The sequence below is a fragment of the Balaenoptera borealis genome, assembly GCF_965194805.1.
Source record: "Balaenoptera borealis genome assembly, chromosome: 17".
NCBI lineage: Eukaryota > Metazoa > Chordata > Mammalia > Artiodactyla > Balaenopteridae > Balaenoptera > Balaenoptera borealis.
In genome coordinates this window covers 32,500,885-32,519,305 of record NC_138876.1, presented here as the reverse complement: position 1 = coordinate 32,519,305, position 18,421 = coordinate 32,500,885, and the positions used below count along the sequence as shown (strand labels likewise).

Below are 18,421 nucleotides of genomic sequence, written 5' to 3'. Positions count from 1 at the left end.
ATGTAGAGAACAGACATATGGACACCAAGGGGGGAAAACTGCGGTGGGGTGGGGATGGTGGTGTGCTGCATTGGGCAATTGGGATTGACATGTATACACTGATGTGTATAAAATTGATGACTAATAAGAACCTGCAGTATAAACAAACAAACAAAACAACTAATACTAAACTTTCATTGGGTTATTTGCATGGAAATATGTTAATATAAATGTTTCAGACATTACATGAAATTTCTAAAAACCTTATATGTTCTGGTATAATGTTATAAGTCATAATCCTAGTTATTACTTTAAAATGTATATCTCAGAAATAACTAATTTTCTTGTCAACTGCATTATTATGAACTTTCATCAAATCTTTAACTGTGGTCATTTTTAAGTCTTTTGTCATTTACAGACAGTTCTGGGTGTACTCTGATGCTTTTGCAAATATGTTCCTATAAAAGGGTTTCATCTTCAAGAAATTCATGGAAAAGACTCTGACAAGTACATGTTTCTGGTAACTGACTGCACTGCTGAACTGAAGGAATAAGCATTTTCAGAACTCTAATGAAAAACTGATGAACTTATAAAAGTACTAACAAAAGATCAAGATAAAAAAAAATTAATTACTTGGGACTAAGTGAACTGATGAGGATGAGTATAATTTTTGTGACTTTCTGTTTGAATTAAAAAAAAAAATCCCACAAGGACTCAGAGGCAAAGAATATACAAATCAATTTTCACTGCAAAGTAAAGGAGCTGTTACACTGGAGGATTACTGGACTGAATGTCAATATTATGACATAGTATGAGTGTGTTTCATGTTTGGTAATTGCAATCATTGTTGCTTTTGTTGTGGTCATCCATGTACAATGCTTGGTGTCAGTCTATTTATCTCTTGTAAAAATAAAATACAGTGCGTGTGTGTGAAAAAAAAGGTAACATGCTTTTAAAAAACTAATACCTTTTAGCTCTTATGCTGAAATATATTAAAAAATAAAAAATAAAATAAAGAATGTTACAAGAGACAAGGAAGGACACTACATAATGATCAAGGGATCAATCCAAGAAGAAGATATAACAATTATAAATATATATGCACCCAACATAGGAGCACCTCAATACATAAGGCAACTGCTAACAGCTATAAAAGAGGAAATCGACAGTAACACAATAATAGTGGGGGACTTTAACACCTCACTTACACCAATGGACAGATCATCCAAAATGAAAATAAATAAGGAAACAGAAGCTTTAAATGACACAATAGACCAGATAGATTTAATTGATATTTATACGACATTCCATCCAAAAACAGCAGATTACACGTTCTTCTCAAGTGCGCACGGAACATTCTCCAGGATAGATCACAACTTGGGTCACAAGTCAAGCCTCAGAACATTTAAGAAAATTGAAATCATATAAGGCATCTTTTCTGACCACAATGCTATGAGATTAGAAATGAATTACGGGGAAAAAAACGTAAAAAACACAAACACATGGAGGCTAAACAATACGTTACCAAATAACCAAGAGATCACTGAAGAAATCAAAGAGGAAATCAAAAAATACCTAGAGACAAATGACAATGAAAACACGACGACCCAAAACCTATGGGATGCAGCAAAAGCAGTTCTAAGAGGGAAGTTTATAGCTATACAAGCCTACCTAAAGAAACAAGAAAAATCTCAAGTAAACAATCTAACCTTACACCTGAAGGAACTAGAGAAAGAAGAACAAACAAAACCCAAAGTTAGCAGAAGAAAAGAAATCATAAAGATCAGAGCAGAAATAAATGAAATAGAAACAAAGAAAACAATAACAAAGTTCAATAAAACTAAAAGCTCGTTCTTTGAGAAGATAAACAAAATTGATAAGCCATTAGCCAGATTCATCAAGAAAAAGAGGGAGAGGACTCGAATCAATAAAATCAGAAATGAAAAAGGAGAAGTTACAACAGACACGGCAGAAATACAAAGCATCCTAAGAGACTACTACAAGCAACTCTATGCCAATAAAATGGACAACCTGGAAGAAATGGACAAATTCTTAGAAAGGTATAACCTTCCGAGACTGAACCAGGAAGAACCAGGAAGAAACAGAAAATATGAACAGACCAATCACAAGTAATGAAATTGAAACTGTGATTAAAAATCTTCCAACAAACAAAAGTCCAGGACCAGATGGCTTCACAGGTGAATTCTATCAAACATTTAGAGAAGAGCTAACACCCATCCTTCTCAAACTCTTCCAAAAAATTGCAGAGGAAGGAACACTCCCAAACTCATTCTATGAGGCCACCATCACCCTGATACCAAAACCAGACAAAGACACTACAAAAAAAGAAAATTACAGACCAATATCACTGATGACTATAGATGCAAAAATCCTCAACAAAATACTAGCAAACAGAATCCAACAACACATTAAAAGGATCATACACCACGATCAAGTGGGATTTATCCCAGGGATGCAAGGATTCTTCAATATACGCAAATCAATCAATGTGATACACCATATTAACAAATTGAAGAATAAAAACCATATGATCATCTCAATAGATGCAGAAAAAGCTTTTGACAAAATTCAACACCCATTTATGATAAAAACTCTCCAGAAAGTGGGCATAGAGAGAACCTACCTCAACATAATAAAGGCCATATACGACAAACCCACAGCAAACCTCATTCTCAATGGTGAAAAACTGGAAGCATTTCCTCTAAGATCAGGAACGAGACAAGGATGTCCACTCTCACCACTATTATTCAACAAAGTTTTGGAAGTCCTAGCCACAGCAATCAGAGAAGAAAAAGAAATATAAGGAATACAAGTTGGTAAAGAAGAAGTAAAACTGTCACTGTTTGCAGATGACATGATATTATACATAGGGAATCCTAAAGATGCCACCAGAAAACTACTAGAACTAATCAATGAATTTGGTAAAGTTGCAGGATACAAAATTAATGCACAGAAATCTCTTGCATTCCTATACATTAATGATGAAAAATTTGAAAGAAAAATTATGGAAACACTCCCATTTACCATTGCAACAAAAAGAATAAAATACCTAGGAATAAATCTACCTAGGGAGACAAAAGACCTGTATGCAGAAAACTATAAGACACTGATGAAAGAAATTAAACATGATACCAACAGATGGAGAGATATACCATTTTCTTGGATTGGAAGAATCAATATTGTGAAAATGAGTATACTACCCAAAGCAATCTACAGATTCAATGCAATCCCTATCAAATAACCAATGGCATTCTTTACAGAACTAGAACAAATCATCTTAAAATTTGTATGGAGACACAAAAGACCCCGAATAGCCAAAGCAGTCTTGAGGGAAAAAAACAGAGCTGGAGGAATCAGACTCCCTGAATTCAGACTATACTACAAAGCTACAGTAATCAAGACAATATGGTACTGACACAAAAACAGAAACATAGATCAATGGAACAAGATAGAAAGCCCAGAGATAAACCCATGCACCTATGGTCAACTAATCTATCACAAAGGAGGCAAGGATATACAATGGGGAAAAGACAGTCTCTTCAATAAGTGGTGCTGGGAAAACTGGACAGCTACATGTAAAAGAAGGAAATTAGAACACTCCCTAACACCATACACAAAAATAAACTCAAAATGGATTTGAGACCTAAATGTAAGACTGGACACTATAAAACTCTTAGAGGAAAACATAGGAAGAACACTCTTTGACATAAATCACAGCAAGATATTTTTTGATCCACCTCCTAGAGTAATGGAAATAAAAACAAAAATAAAGAAATGGGACCTAATGAAACTTCAAAGCTTTTGCACAGTAAAGGAAACCATAAACAAGACGAAAAGACAACCCTCAGAATGGGAGAAAATATTTACAAACCAATCAACGGACAAAGGATTAATCTCCAAAATATATGAACAGCTCATGCAGCTCAATATTAAAGAAACAAACAACCCAATCCAAAAATGGGCAGAAGACCTAAATAGATATTTCTCCAAGAAGACATACAGATGGACAGGAAGCACATGAAAAGCTGCTCAACATCACTAATTATTAGAGAAATGCAAATCAAAGCTACAATGAGGTATCACCTCACACCAGTTAGAATGGGCATCATCAGAAAATCTACAAACAACAAATGCTGGAGAGGGTGTGGAGAAAAGGGAACTCTCTTGCACTGTTGGTGGGAATGTAAATTGATACAGCCCCTATGGAGAACAGTATGGAGGTTCCTTAAAAAACTAAAAATTGATTTACCATATGATCCAGCAATCCCACTACTGGGCATATACCCAGAGAAAACCATAATTCAAAAAGACACATGCACACCAATATTCATTGCAGCACTATTTACAATAGCCAAGTCATGGAAGCAACCTAAATGCCCATCGAGAGACGAATGGATAAAGAAGTTGTGGTACATATATATAATGGAATATTACTCAGCCATAAAAAGGAACGAAATTGAGTCATTTGTTGAGACGTGGATGGATCTAGAGACTGTCATACAGAGTGAAGTAAGTCAGAAAGAGAAAAACAAATATCGTATATTAACGCATGTATGTGGAACCTAGAAAAATGGTACAGATGACTGGTTTGCAGGGCAGAAGTTGAGACACAGATGTAGAGAACAAACGTATGGACACCAAGGGGGGAAAACCGTGGTTGGGTGAGGATGGTGGTGTGCTGAATTGGGTGATTGGGATTCACATGTATACACTGATGTGTATAAAATTGCTGACTAATAAGAAGCTGCAGTATAAAAAAACAAACAAACAAACAAACAAAAAAAACCCAAGAGCTGGTTCTTTGAAAGGATAAACTAAACTGAGAAACCTCAGGCCAGGTTCACCAAGAAGAAAAGAGAACGAACCCAAATAAACAAAATAAGAAATGAAAAAGGAGAAATATCAACTGATACCACAGAAATACAAATAACCATAAAAGAATACTATGAACAATTATATGCCAACCAATTCAACAACCTAGAAGAAATGGACAACTTTCTAGAAACATACAGTGCACCAAAATTGAATCAAGAAGAAATAGATAATTTGAACAGACTGATCACTAGAAGTGAAATAGAATCTGTAATAAAACAAACAACAACAAAAAAAACAACTCCCTACAAAAAATGTCTAGGACCAGATGGCTTCAGAGGCAACGTCTACCAACACACAAAGAAGAATTTTACTGATCCTTCTCAAATTCTGCCAAAAGTTTGAAGAGGAGGGAACACTGCCAAAGACGTTCTATGAAGCTGCCATCACCTTGATACCAAAACCAGATAAAGATACCACCAAAAAGAAAATTATAGGCCAATATCTTTGATTAATATAGATGCAAAAATTCTTAACAAAATACTAGCAAACCAAATCCAACATCACACAAAAAACATCATACACCACAACCAATTGGGATTCATCCCAAGTTCACAAGGATGGTTCAACATATGCAAATCAATCAATGTGATACACCATATCAACAAAAGAAAGGAAAAAACCCACATGATCATCTCAATAGATGCAGAAAAAGCATTTGACAAAATTCAACAGCTATTCATGATAAAAACTCTTACCAAAGTGGGTATAGAGGAAACACATCTCAACATAGTAAAAGCTATTTATGACAACCCACAGCCAATATAATACTCAACAGTGAAAAGCTGAAAGCCTTCCCAGTAAAATCTGGCACAAGACAAGGATGCCCACTCTCACCACTTCTATTCAACATAGTATTGGAATTCCTAGCCACAGCAATCAGGCAAGAAAAAGAAATAAAGTGTATCCAAATTGGAAGGGAAGAGGTAAAATTGTCACTATATGCAGATGACATGATACTGTATACAGAAAATCCTAAAGACTGGCACACAAAAACTACTAGAACTGATAAATGAATTTAGCAAGGCAGCAGAATACAAGGTTAACATACAGAAATTGGTTGCATTTCTTTACTCTAACAATGCAATAGCAGAAAGTAAAAAAAAAAAAAAAGTATCTTTTAATAAAGCACCAAAAAAAAAAAAATTAGGAATAAACCTGGCCAAGAAGGTGAAAGACTTATAGGTTGAGAACTACAAAACATTAACTGAAGAAACTGAAGATGATTTAAACAAATGGAAAGATATCCCATGCTCTTGGATTAGAGGAAATAAAATTGTTAAAATTACCATACTACCCAAAGCAATATACAGATTTAATGCAATCCCTATTAAAATACCCATGACATTTTTCACAGAACAAATAATCCTAAAATTTATATGGAACCATAAAAGACCCAGAATTGCCAAAGCAATCCTGAGGAAAAAGAACAAAGCAGGAGGCATAACGCTCCCAGACTTCAGACAATACTACAAAGCTACAGTAATCAAAGCAGTGTGGTATTGGCACACAAAAAACGACATATGGATCAATGCAACAGAACAGAGAGCCCAGAAATAAACCCACGCAACTATGGTCAATTAATATTAGACAAAGGAGGCAATAATATAAAATGGGAAAAGACAGTCTGTTTTGCAAGTGGTGCTGGGGAAGTTAGACAGCTGTATGTAAATCAGTGGAGAACATGCCTTCACACCATGCACAAAAATAAACTCAAAATGGCTAAAAGACTTAAATATAAGACAAGACACCATAAAGCTAGAAGAGATCATAAGGAAAACATTCTCTGACATAAGTCGTACCAATTGTTTCTTAGGTCGGTCCCCCAAGGCAATAGAAATAAAAGCAAAAATAAACAAATGGGGCCTAATCAAACTTACAAGCTTTTGCACAGCAAAGGAAACCATTTAGAAAAATGAAAAGACCTACAGAATGGGAAAAATATTTGCAAATGATGCAACAGATCAGGGCTTAATTTCTAAAATATACAAACATCTCATACAACTCAACAACAAAAAACCAAATAATCCAATAAAAAAAATGGGCAGAAGACCTAAATAGACATTTCTCCAAAGAAGACATACAGATGGCCAATAGGCACATGAAAAGATACTCAACTAATTATTAAAGAAATGCAAATCAAAACTACAATGAAGGGGACTTCCCTGGTGGTCTAGTGGCTAAGGCTCTGCACTCCCAGTGGAGGGGGCCTGGGTTTGATCCCTGGTCAGGGAGCTAGATCCCACATGCCATAACTAAAAGATCCCATGTGCCACAACTGAGACCCAGTGCAGCCAAATAAATAAATTAAATAAATAAATATTAAAAAAAAAAAAAAACTAGGATGAGGTAACACTTCACACTGGTCAGAATGGCCATCATTAAAAAGTCTACAGGGACTTCTCTGGCGGTCCAGTGGTTACCACACCGCGCTTCCAATGCAGGGGGCACAGGTTCGATCCCTGGTCAGGGAACTAGGATCCCACAGGCTGCACGGGGCAGCAAAAAAAAAAAAAAAGTCTACAAATAACAAATGCTGGAGAGGGTATGGAGAAAAGGGAACACTCTGACACATCCTTTACTGATAGCCCCTCAATATATGTGGGAATGTATATATGTGGGAATGTAAATTGATACAGCCACTATGGAGAATAGTATGAAGGTTCCTTAAAAAACTAAAAATAGAGCTACCATATGATCCAGCAATCCCACTCCTGGGCATATGCCCAGAGAAAATCATAATTTGAAAACATACATGCACCCCAATGTTCATTGCAGCACTGTTTACAATAGCCAAGACATGGAAGCAACCTAAATGTCCATCGACAGAGGTATGGAGAAAGAAGATGTGGTACATATATACAATGGAATACTACTCAGCCATAAGAAAGAATGAAATAATGCCATTTGAAGCAACATGGATGAACCTAGAGATTATCATACTAAGTGAAGTAAGTCAGACAAAGACAAATATTGTATGATTATCACTTATATGTGGAATCTAAAAAAAGATACAGATGAACTTATTTACAAGACAGAAACTGACTCACAGACTTAGAATACAAACTTTTGGTTACCAAAGGGGAAAGGTGGGGGGAAGGATAAATTAGGAGTTTGGAATTAACATATTCGCACTACTATATATAAAATACATAATCAACAAGGACCTACCATATAGCACAGGGAACCCTACTCAATACTCTGTAATAACCTATATGGGAAAAGAATCTGAAAAATAGATATATGTATAACTGAATCACTTTGCTGTGCACCTGAAACTAACACAACATTGTAAATCAAATATACTCCAATATAAAATAAAAATTAAAAAAAAAAAAGCTAACAGTAATTACTGCCAAGGCAATAAAAGAAAAAAAGAAAGAAAACAAAAACAAAAACAATCCTACAAAAAGTAGAGCCCAGACTGCTGCAATGAAGAACAAAAATTCTATGAATGTATCAGAAGTTGTAATAGAGGTATAATTTATACTTCTTCACTTTCTTTTCCAAATGCACACATTTTAACTCTTGAAAAAATGTCACTATAGACTTTTTATTGATGCAGATCATTTATTCCAAGCCCTTCAGGTTGTCTCTCAGAAGGTACCAAACTTTGGGCATTTGGGAAATGTGATAAGACCAGTAGTAAATATATAAACGTGAGTTGATTGCAACAGGTGTTGTGCTACAAAACGAGTTTCTAAATTTTATTAGGTCCTTCCCCCTATTTTTCTTTTATGCATATGTGTACTTGACAGAGCCTATGAGACATGCCTTTTCCTAGCAGCAAAGGAGTCTGGCGTGAGTTTATGGAATCCTCTCTGAGCATGCTCACCTGTTAATGTGAGAAGAGTTTCTCTAAAGATGTTGGCTGCATCGAGAGAGAAAGAATTAGAGGGAGAGAGACAAGCAGAGAGACAGAAAGATCTATAACCTCTCATTTTACAGATGAGAGAATGGAGACAAGGACTATCGTTGAAATTCAGGTTTTCTGCTCTGTTAGTGCTCTAAGATCATTGATATTATGATTACCCTTTTTGTTAGTTGTGTATTGGACAGTTTTCATAATATTTCTGTATGAATATGAAAGCAAATGGATCTGGACTTCATAAAATGGGCTAATGTTGACTATTTTCTTTTTAAACATGTTTACATTGAGAAAATGTATCCTCTAGACGTGAAGAGAGACTTAGAATGAGGAGGTCAGAAATGCAATCTCTTGGGGGAACGTCAGTGCACAAAGTGCACCATAGGAAACTACTATTCTGATGATGCTTTAATCAATATGCTGGGGAAGGAGGTCAAAGGGGAAATACTAAATATGCTTTCATAATTAAGAACATATAAAGTTTACTTCAATGTTTTAAAGAATAGTTCATTAGTTAGGAAACATATTTTTCCCATTTCTACTGGAAAAAAAAATTGGAGTTCAAGAAAAGTTCAAATTGTAAAAAGTGAGATATATGATTGATATAAATTAATAGCAATTTTTTAATACAGCACAACTAACTTTATACCAAATAGAAGATAATATTTTATATCTTATAAATATATATTCATGTCTGTTATTTTTCTATATTTTATCATTTGCCATCTATATATTGTTATTTTCATAATAGATATAAACATTTTAAAAGTTATTTTGTTATATAAGGGGGCAAAGTTTTTTTTAAAAGTTCATTTATGATTTGACATTGAATGTCAAGGGAAATTCAAGGCATGATACATTGACGCAAAGAGTTTTATTAATCTATTTTCGCCAACGAACTAGTCTGTGTTTATATGTTATGAACCATAAGAAATATAGTAATAAATAAAAATAAAAAAGCACAGGGACCTCATAGTTCCCATTCCAAAGTTTCAGCCATGAATCAGGTACAACAATGTAAAACCTATCACTTACAAAAGAGGTTGGATTCAAACTGGGTTTCTGGCAGATGGGACAAATCAAGGTCACCTGTCTAGATGACTAAACCCTTTTTACTAATATTTATGGAAAAGGCACTTCTATTCGTAGCTTCTGGTGATTTTAGGAACCAAGTGGAACCTTTCTCTTCTTCCTGGGAATGTCCCACTCTTGGAGAAGAACAGACAGGTTTATTTATTTATTTATTTATTTTTCCTGTTCCTTTCCTACATTTGACATCAGTAAAAGTTTTAAATATCACAACTGATTTTGCTGTAAATGGAGAAACAGTACCAAACAAAATAAAATGAAAAACCCAAAGGACAAACAGAAAATCCTAAATAAACCCTCAAGTTTGGTCTTGGGGTTTTACATATACCAATGACACAGGAGATCATAAACAGCATAATTAACACAGCAAGGATAGGGTACACGGTGCACAGAGTCCCAAGATAACCCTGACTAAACACCTTGTGGAGATCCTAACAGGTACTCTGGCCACACATTTTTACAATAAAATATCTTCCTCTCACCCATGTGTTCATAGCTGTAATCAGATCAATTATCCAAAATGCGCCTCAGAGGACTTTAGGGATTGTTGAAACATTCCCCATTTTTAAAGACAGAAATTCAAGACAAACAAAACACAAACTTCACACACAAATGCCAGCATCCAAACAAACAAATGAACCTGTTCACAAATCGGGGAGAAGTCCAACAACTCTTTCCTCTCTCCAACAGTGTACCCCACTCAAATGCAAAACAAATTGGCTTATTCCAGAGAAAAAGCCCCAAACGGAGAGAAAATAGGTCCCAGCTGTACACAGTGGAGTGACTTACCCTACCGTATGGAGCTCGCCAGCTTCCGAATGTCGATTCCTTGTTCCAGCTGCCAAGCGCTGGGGTAGCCACTGTTACTTCAGAGAATTCTGAAGGGAAGATCCTCAGTACAAGTGGTCCCGGCAGATGCTAAGGCCTTACCTGAAAATTTTCCAGCTGGGGCCGGCCATCCCACCTCTGCTTGGCAAGAGGCTGGAGAGAGAAACTCGGCAATGCAGCCCATGCCATAGTCTCTAACAGTTAGACGGACTCTCCTTGCTAACGCCTAGCCTAAATCTCCCTTCTGGAGTTTTACATTTCCTAGACTCAGTGTTACCGAGACCAAGTTGTTGGGGAAAGGAATAGCGACTTTATTCAGAAAGCCAGCGGACTGAGAAGACTGCAAACTCACATCCCCAAGAACCATCTTGCCTGAGTTAGAACTTAGGCTTCTTTTATACTAAAGGGGGAGGGAGTAAAGTCAAACACTTCCTGGTTCCGGTCCGCCTCCAGAGGGGTGTGTTAATTCCTTCCTCCCTGCAGTCATTCACAGGTGGACCTCATCAGGCTGTTTACTAAGAGCTAAACAAAGGTTTTTTAGCTTAATGCTCATTACCTAGGAGGCAGGGTTCCCAGAGATGGGCCATTTTGTGTAATTTAAGCCTATAGGAAACATCCCTTTAGTGACGAACTTGTAATGGAATACAGAAGTTCTCCCCTATTACATTAGCACTACCTTCTAGAACTATATTAAAAAGGGCTGATCTCTATTCCACATGATAGTCCTTCAAATATTTTGTTAGCTGTTGTACTTTCCCCAGCTCTAAGAAAGCAGCAGAGCAAGTTGGCTAAAAGTACCAGTTCTAGATAAGAATACTTGAGTTCAAAAATATGCTCCTTCATGTACTAGCTGTATAAACTTGAGTGAGCCACTAGTCTCTCTAAGTCGGCTTTATCATCTATAAAATGGGGAAGCAGGGATAACAATGGTACCTACCTCCCAAGGTTTTTGAGAGCATTAAGTGAGATAACAGATATTAATTCTAGACATGTAAGTACTCAGTAAGTATTAACCATTGCTGTGGTGATGGTGATTATAATTATTACTACCACTATTTACTCTTCTCTCACCCAGGCACTTCTAATCCCTTCAACCATTTCTCATTTACTAGAAACCTGGTCATCTTGCTTGTACTTTAATATCATCTCCAGAATTAAACAAAGGACCCCAGATGGGTACTGGCCCAAGAAGAGTACTAGACTATGGCCCCTACTTCTATAAACACAGCCTAAAATTCTGTTGACTAAAATCGGGTCAAGATCAAAGCTTTGTAATCCTCTACTGGTAATATTGCTGGATATTAATAGTTATCGTCATGTAATACCATTATAGTTTATAAAATGCCTTTAATATAATCTAACTTAATCCTTATGAAGTAAATAGTGTTATTATCTTTATTTTGCACCTAAGAAATCTGTAGTTCAGAGAGTTTAAATAATGTGAGCAACGTCTCCCATCTGAGAAGTGGTATATCCAGATGCAAACCAGGGTCCTCTGACAACAAACTGAGTTGTTCGATCAATTATGAGACCACTTAACCTTACGTCATCCACCATGCATTTTCCCTCTTTATCCTTAGGCAATCCATAGGACCTTTCTCAAATGACTTACTGAAATACAGATTTATTTCAGTACCTTTATTATATTTTCCTCCTACTGCAAGATGCCAACAAAGCATGGGGAGGAGAGTGAGGTGGGGAGGGAGGAAGCAGTTGCTGGTTATAATCATGCCTACTTCTCTGAGTTATTATTTGGATTTGACTAGAACACGGATATGGACTTGGCATAAAGTGGGTACTCACCAATGGCAGCTCTTTTCCTTATCATGGAAACTCTTCCCATCATAGGACTCTTCCTACAGGTACATGCGCAGGTGCTATTTATCCTCACTTATGGGATAAAGTGAGGCTATCCTCCTTTTCTCATCAGAGCTCATCAGTGGAGCCTCTCTGTAATTAGACTTTTCATTTATATGTTTGGTTTATGTATTTCTGTTTTGTCTGCCTTTCCCTTTTTTCTCGTTGGAATATTAGGATGATTTGTTTTCCCTAGATTTTTGCATGCCTCTTTGGCCATTACCACTCCTGCCAGGGAATCATCCTTATATCCTCTGAATTTTTCAACACGCCAGTAAAAGCTCTAGGACACATGTCTGATGATGACCAGTATCTTCTTTCCTCATTGTGATAAATATAAAATGAAACAGTGACTTACCCCCAAGAGTGTAAATGACTAACTTCTACTTAACAAACCAGTTTGGGGGTTTTTGTTTGTTTGTTTGTTTTAGAATTACACTCTATTGGCTGGTTCCTGGCTCTGCCACTTAGTGTTCAGCCTTGACAATATCATTTATATTCTGAGTCTCACTACTCACAGCGGCAAAATAGGAATAGTAAAACTATCCAATGCATTGGGTTCTCAGGAGGATTAAATGAGATTATGTAGAACCCACAGCATCATGAAGGTATAAAATAAGTGCTTGCAAATGCCAACTATTATGAGCATAAGCAATTAATTAGAATGTCCTGAAAACTGTTTCATTCTTTGTTGGTCTGTCCCATCGAAAGTACAAGCACTCCTAAGGAAACAAATAGTTTCCTCTGTACATTCAGGGCACCAGCTGCTGGATTTGCAGGTGGGTCTGTTGAGTTCCGTAATAGCAGACTTTGCCTAATCTCCCCTGGAGATGAAGGTACCCCCAATGGATTCAGCAGCTCACAGTCAGAGCTGCATACAAGAAAGACCCCAGTGAGGAATCTCAAGAAGGAAGCCAGCTCAGGGCCTTCTCAGAAGGGAGCAGCTGGGCAGACAGAGCTGGGCAGTTATCCAAAAGCTAGGACTTTAAAAATACCCTGGGAGAGTTCACTCCATATGGGCTGGCTCTGTGTGTCCGGGAGCATTGGGAATGGGAGGGGAAGTCCTGTCCCCCAGAAGATAACACTAGATGGTAGCAGGGCGACCTCAGAATTCTCTTAGGCAGATCCTTGCATTCTGATCATGCAGCTTCTCTGGATGTTTCCTAAGCAAGAAGTAGGTCAGGCTCTTTTCTGGGTCTCACCTCCAGAGTCTGGGCTCCCCTCTGTCATAGGTCTGGCTGGTAGGCTGCCAGGGACAACAGACTTCTTGGGTTTCCACTCAAGGACAGCAGGGCCCGGCCCTGACAATATGCTGGGGTACACAAACGCTGAACCACTGATGGATGACTCGGGCCCTACCTGGGGAAGATGAACAGCATGGTAACAAGAAACTGTCAGGCAATCATAAGCTTTTCTGAACAAATTTCAAGCTCTTGCTGGAGAACTATTGAAAAATGTGGGGAAAGGTGCATGTTGCCTAGTTCATTCTTGATTTGTGTGCTAATAGCCAGGAAGCTTATGTAAGTTGCTTGTAATACAGTAAATGAAACTAACCAAACAAAAATCAAAATAGTCCCCAAAACCCCCAGTGCTTTGGTGGTATGGGGAGCAGATGGGGGGTTGACTGATCCTGAACGTTCTGAGTTCTGACAGGTGCTGAGCCCTCAAGGCTGACCATCCAAATCAACCTTTAGGTACATGGTGCTTCAAGACTGTTAGAGAAATAATCCCAAACTCACAAAACCAAAGATCTAGTTCTTCAGGAGGAGCAAAGGACACAGTCAGGTGGGGAACTACAGGCACCCTCCACTTTGCACCACTTCACCTTTAGGAAAGACCTACATTAGTATTGTTTTCACTAACCGAAAGAAATCTGAAGAGGATTTTCGCTTTTATGAGAAACGGTGAAAGCAAAAGTAGTGTTCGGCGTCCGTTCTGCAGTGCGCCCTTATAGAGGCAGCGCGCACCCCGAGCAGTGAGAGCGGCCCCGCCAAGCTCCTTCCCCAGAAACTGCACTCAACATCTCAGCATCCAGCTGCCATCGCTTGCAACTGTGTCTGTGAGCGTCTTCTTTACCTCCATTTATTTTGTGCGCCCGTTAGTAAGATGTGTCCTAAAGTAATTGCTTCTTTGCTTTAAGTCATTTCAGATTGTGAAGGTTTCATAGGAATGTTCTATTTTGTGATGGCGAGGGAAACCTGTATCTTGAAGTCTTTCCTGGAAGTTCTGCCCAAGACTACCGGTCTTAGGGGGGAAGTGTTCAATATTTAACTATTAAGTATTATGTTAGCTGTAGGATTATTGCAGATGCTCTTTATCATATTGAGGAAGTTCCCTTTTACTCTTAATTTGCTGAGAGTTTTTGACATGAATGGGTATTAAATTTTGTCAAATGCCTTTTTTCCTTCTATTGAGATGTTTATATGTTTTTTCTCCTGCACTCTGTTAATATGGTGAATTACACTGGTAGAAACATAGACCATGGCTCAAGGGTCCAAGGAACTGGAGGGTAGACACCAGCAAGCAGGGGTCCTGGAGGGAGACCGCAGATTGTAAGAACTTTTTAGTTTTTGGTTTCCTAGTGGTAAAACTCTCCACTAATTGCCACTTGGCTCTTGTCTCCACTGCACAGCTGGTCTTCTTAATAATGACAACTCTGGAGAATATACTGTAAGACAGTGTATTCTCTTGATTTTACTTTTAGAAAGTATATATTAAATTCTGTTCAAGCACTAGCAATGTCATTGCAACCATTCCAGGCTGCAAAGGGATTCTCTGTATATGTCCAAAGTGTATGTTTTTATGCCTAAAATCTGTGTCAGTTGCTAGATAAGATATACACTAGACAGGCACATATAGAGGAAGAACTGGTTAGTTTTCTTTAGGAAGAAATGCTCACCTGAAGGAGGTGAAATTTTCTGTTTACTGTTTACTTTTCTGTTTCAGTTTACTCATCTGTAAACTGAGGTGCAGAATGCCCACTTCAAAGGGCTTTGGGAGTTTAAATGACAAAAGAAATGACCACATCCAACACAGCTTAGTATATAATAAGTGCTCAACCAAAGTTATTTCTTGAATTAGTTAGAGATTGCATTCAGTCATAGGTAAGAGTCCCCAGTAAAAGTAGCCTTAAAATATAGAGGCTTATTTTTTCTTCAAGGTTACATCCTTGAAGATGGTAGCTGCAGCTCCTGCCATCACAACTGCACTATAGGAATTCTGTGTTTTGTTTTGTTTCATTTTTTCTTTCTTGTAGAACTTTAATGTGTCATTCCATTGTCTTCTCATCATAATGGCCTCCATTATTCGTGATAAGTCAGCCATTATTCATACTCTTCCTTCCCTTTTTTTAGTATATTTTTAAAAATATGACAGCTTTTATGATTTTCTCTTCACCTTTGGTTTTCAGCAGTTTGATTACATTGTACCTAGATGTGCTTTTCTTTGTATTTAAATTACTATTAAATTACTATTAAGTCATTGGTGGGGTCTTTGGGTGCTGTCAAACGTTTTTCATTCTATGTTAGGGCAGGTCTGTTTCAGTTTTGAAATTAGTCTTAGAGCATGGCCCTCATCCCTAAGTTATGGTCTTTCTGGAGTAATAACAATGTGTGCATTACTCAGGGAGGTGTCTCCTCTCTGGCTGGTCTAAAATCCCAACATCTCCCAGCATCATTTTTCAGCTAATCTCCTCAAAATATTTGATCACTAAAGTCTAGCCCTTTCATACATAGTCTGGTCCTCAGCCCAGAAATTGAGGTGAATTATCATGCTGACTTCTGAGGTCACCTCTCTGTACAGCTCCCTTTTCTCAGGTACTCTGTCCAAAAATTCCAGCTGCTTCAGCAGCCCAGAACTTGTCTCCTTGATTCCTTAGCTCACCAGGATGACAGCTCGGCTTGGCTTGCTCCTCCTTATGCTGAGCCAGAAAAGTGTCCCCAGATAGAAAGCCAGAATGCCCACGGGCTCACTTCCTGCGTTTCCTCCCCTCAAGTTCACAGTCCTACCCTGAATGTTGTTTCATACCTGAAAACAGATGCTTCATACACATTGTTCAGTTTTATAGTTGTTTTGGGAAGTCCAGCACTTCACTTACTTATATGGCTAGAAGCAGAAACCTACTGCCAAAAATGTTATCTATTTATTATTTTATTGGTAGCCCTACTAGTAGTAACACGATAACATCAACTCTTTTGTGGTCTACAAAAATGTTTAAAATACTTTAATTTTTAAATATAAAGCATATAAAGAGTTATATTACTAGGTTGAACCTTTCTCTAACTCCTCCTTATACCTCTAGAGGCAACTACTATCCTGCATTAATGTGTATCACCTTTACATATATCTTTATACTGTTTTTATTCATGAACATATCCTCAAACAGGAAAATGGATAAGTAACTGGAATACTTAAACATTGGAATGGAGAGATGCTTTGGAGAGAGTATAGAAGTTGTATTAGAGAGAAAGATTCTAGAGGTAGGAAGATGAATTAGAAAGTTGTTGAAATGGTCCATGTGCACGTTGGTGAAGCAGGGGTTAGGGCAAGAGGAATAGATAAGGAGACTCAAAGGCCATTTACACGGAAGGAACAACATATTTAATTTGACTTAGAGCTTGAATTTTAAGTATATTTATTGGTATTATTTAAATATTTAGAAATATAGTTTTCCAAGTTATGGCCTGTTAAACAGTTAATGAGTGTCTACTATGTACCAAGCACTGTGCTGAGTTCTGTGGAGATGATATTGAGCAAAAAAACCCCATAGTTTCTGCTTATATGGATCCTTTGCTTGGCCCAAAGTCCATTCAAAAGGGACAAATCTAAACAGCTATTTTTCAGCCTGTTATTCAGCAGGTATGCATTCATAAGGCCATGCCAGGTGTGTTCAGTCAGTGCCCATTCTAATTCGTTGGCACCCTCTTCTAGTAGGTTGATTCTCCATTCTGATTGGTTGAGGTCTGCCTTGTATTAGTTATTAAGTATTTGACTCTCACCAGAAATAACCAGTAATGTGGCACCCAAAAGATAAGCTGAACGTATCATACTCTTTCTCTCAAAAGAAAAACATGGAAAGAATTAGCCCTACAACCCAAAATTGTGGATCACAAAAAACATGATTAAATAGAGGAAGTTAATTGATAGTAGGATTTTTAAAAAAGCAGACATATAAGACTGTAATTGCATCACAGTCATGGCGTAGCATTATAGCTCTGCCAGGATGCTTTGATCAGTCTTGAATTCAGAACCATCTGTCAGGTACAGACTGTGTGAGCCTCCACCCTATTTGAGATCTCCTCTTCTTAGATATCCAAGGGGTCTCCTAATCACTTCACCTGATTCCTCACATTAACCCCCTACCCCCAATTTAAGCTGCTTTGAATGAGTATTTAACCCAAGAGACAAGCTAAAACTGTAACATAATGTATAATTCAGAATATTTGTCAAGCCATGACATCAATATTTTATCAAAAATGTTCATACCAATATTTTCATTAAATACACACACACACACACACACACACACACACTGTGTCAGTGCAGGCATAGGCCTAATATATTAAGAACAGATGAGCAATCTAAAAGCTAGAGACACATTTTTTTCCATAAGATGGCTTTAGTAGCACTTAATTGTCTTTAACTTCATTCAAAACAGTTTTGTTAGATTGTATGTGACAGCTGTCATATCCACGTACATTTTTTAAAAACTTATCAAAATTGGTGAAATTTTGTGTAGCCATTTTAATATTGAAGATGGAAGAAAAAAAGCAACATTTTTGGCATATTATGCTTTATGATTTCAAAAAAGGTAAAAATGCAACAGAAATGCAAAAACAATTTGTGCAGTGTATGGAGAAGGTGCTGTGACTGATCGAACGTGTCAAAAGTGGTTTGTGAAGTTTCGTG

General features: G+C 37.3%; 1 long non-coding RNA gene across 1 annotated transcript in view; it reads left to right on the top strand.

The window, feature by feature from the left end:
- The first annotated feature begins 622 nt into the window (after positions 1-622).
- LOC309615206 overlaps positions 623-18,421 on the top strand; it is a 127,553-nt gene continuing 109,754 nt past the window's right edge. Inside the window, exon 1 of the long non-coding RNA XR_014236629.1 lies at positions 623-906. This is a non-coding gene — a long non-coding RNA (uncharacterized lncRNA). The remainder of the gene's footprint in view (positions 907-18,421) is intronic.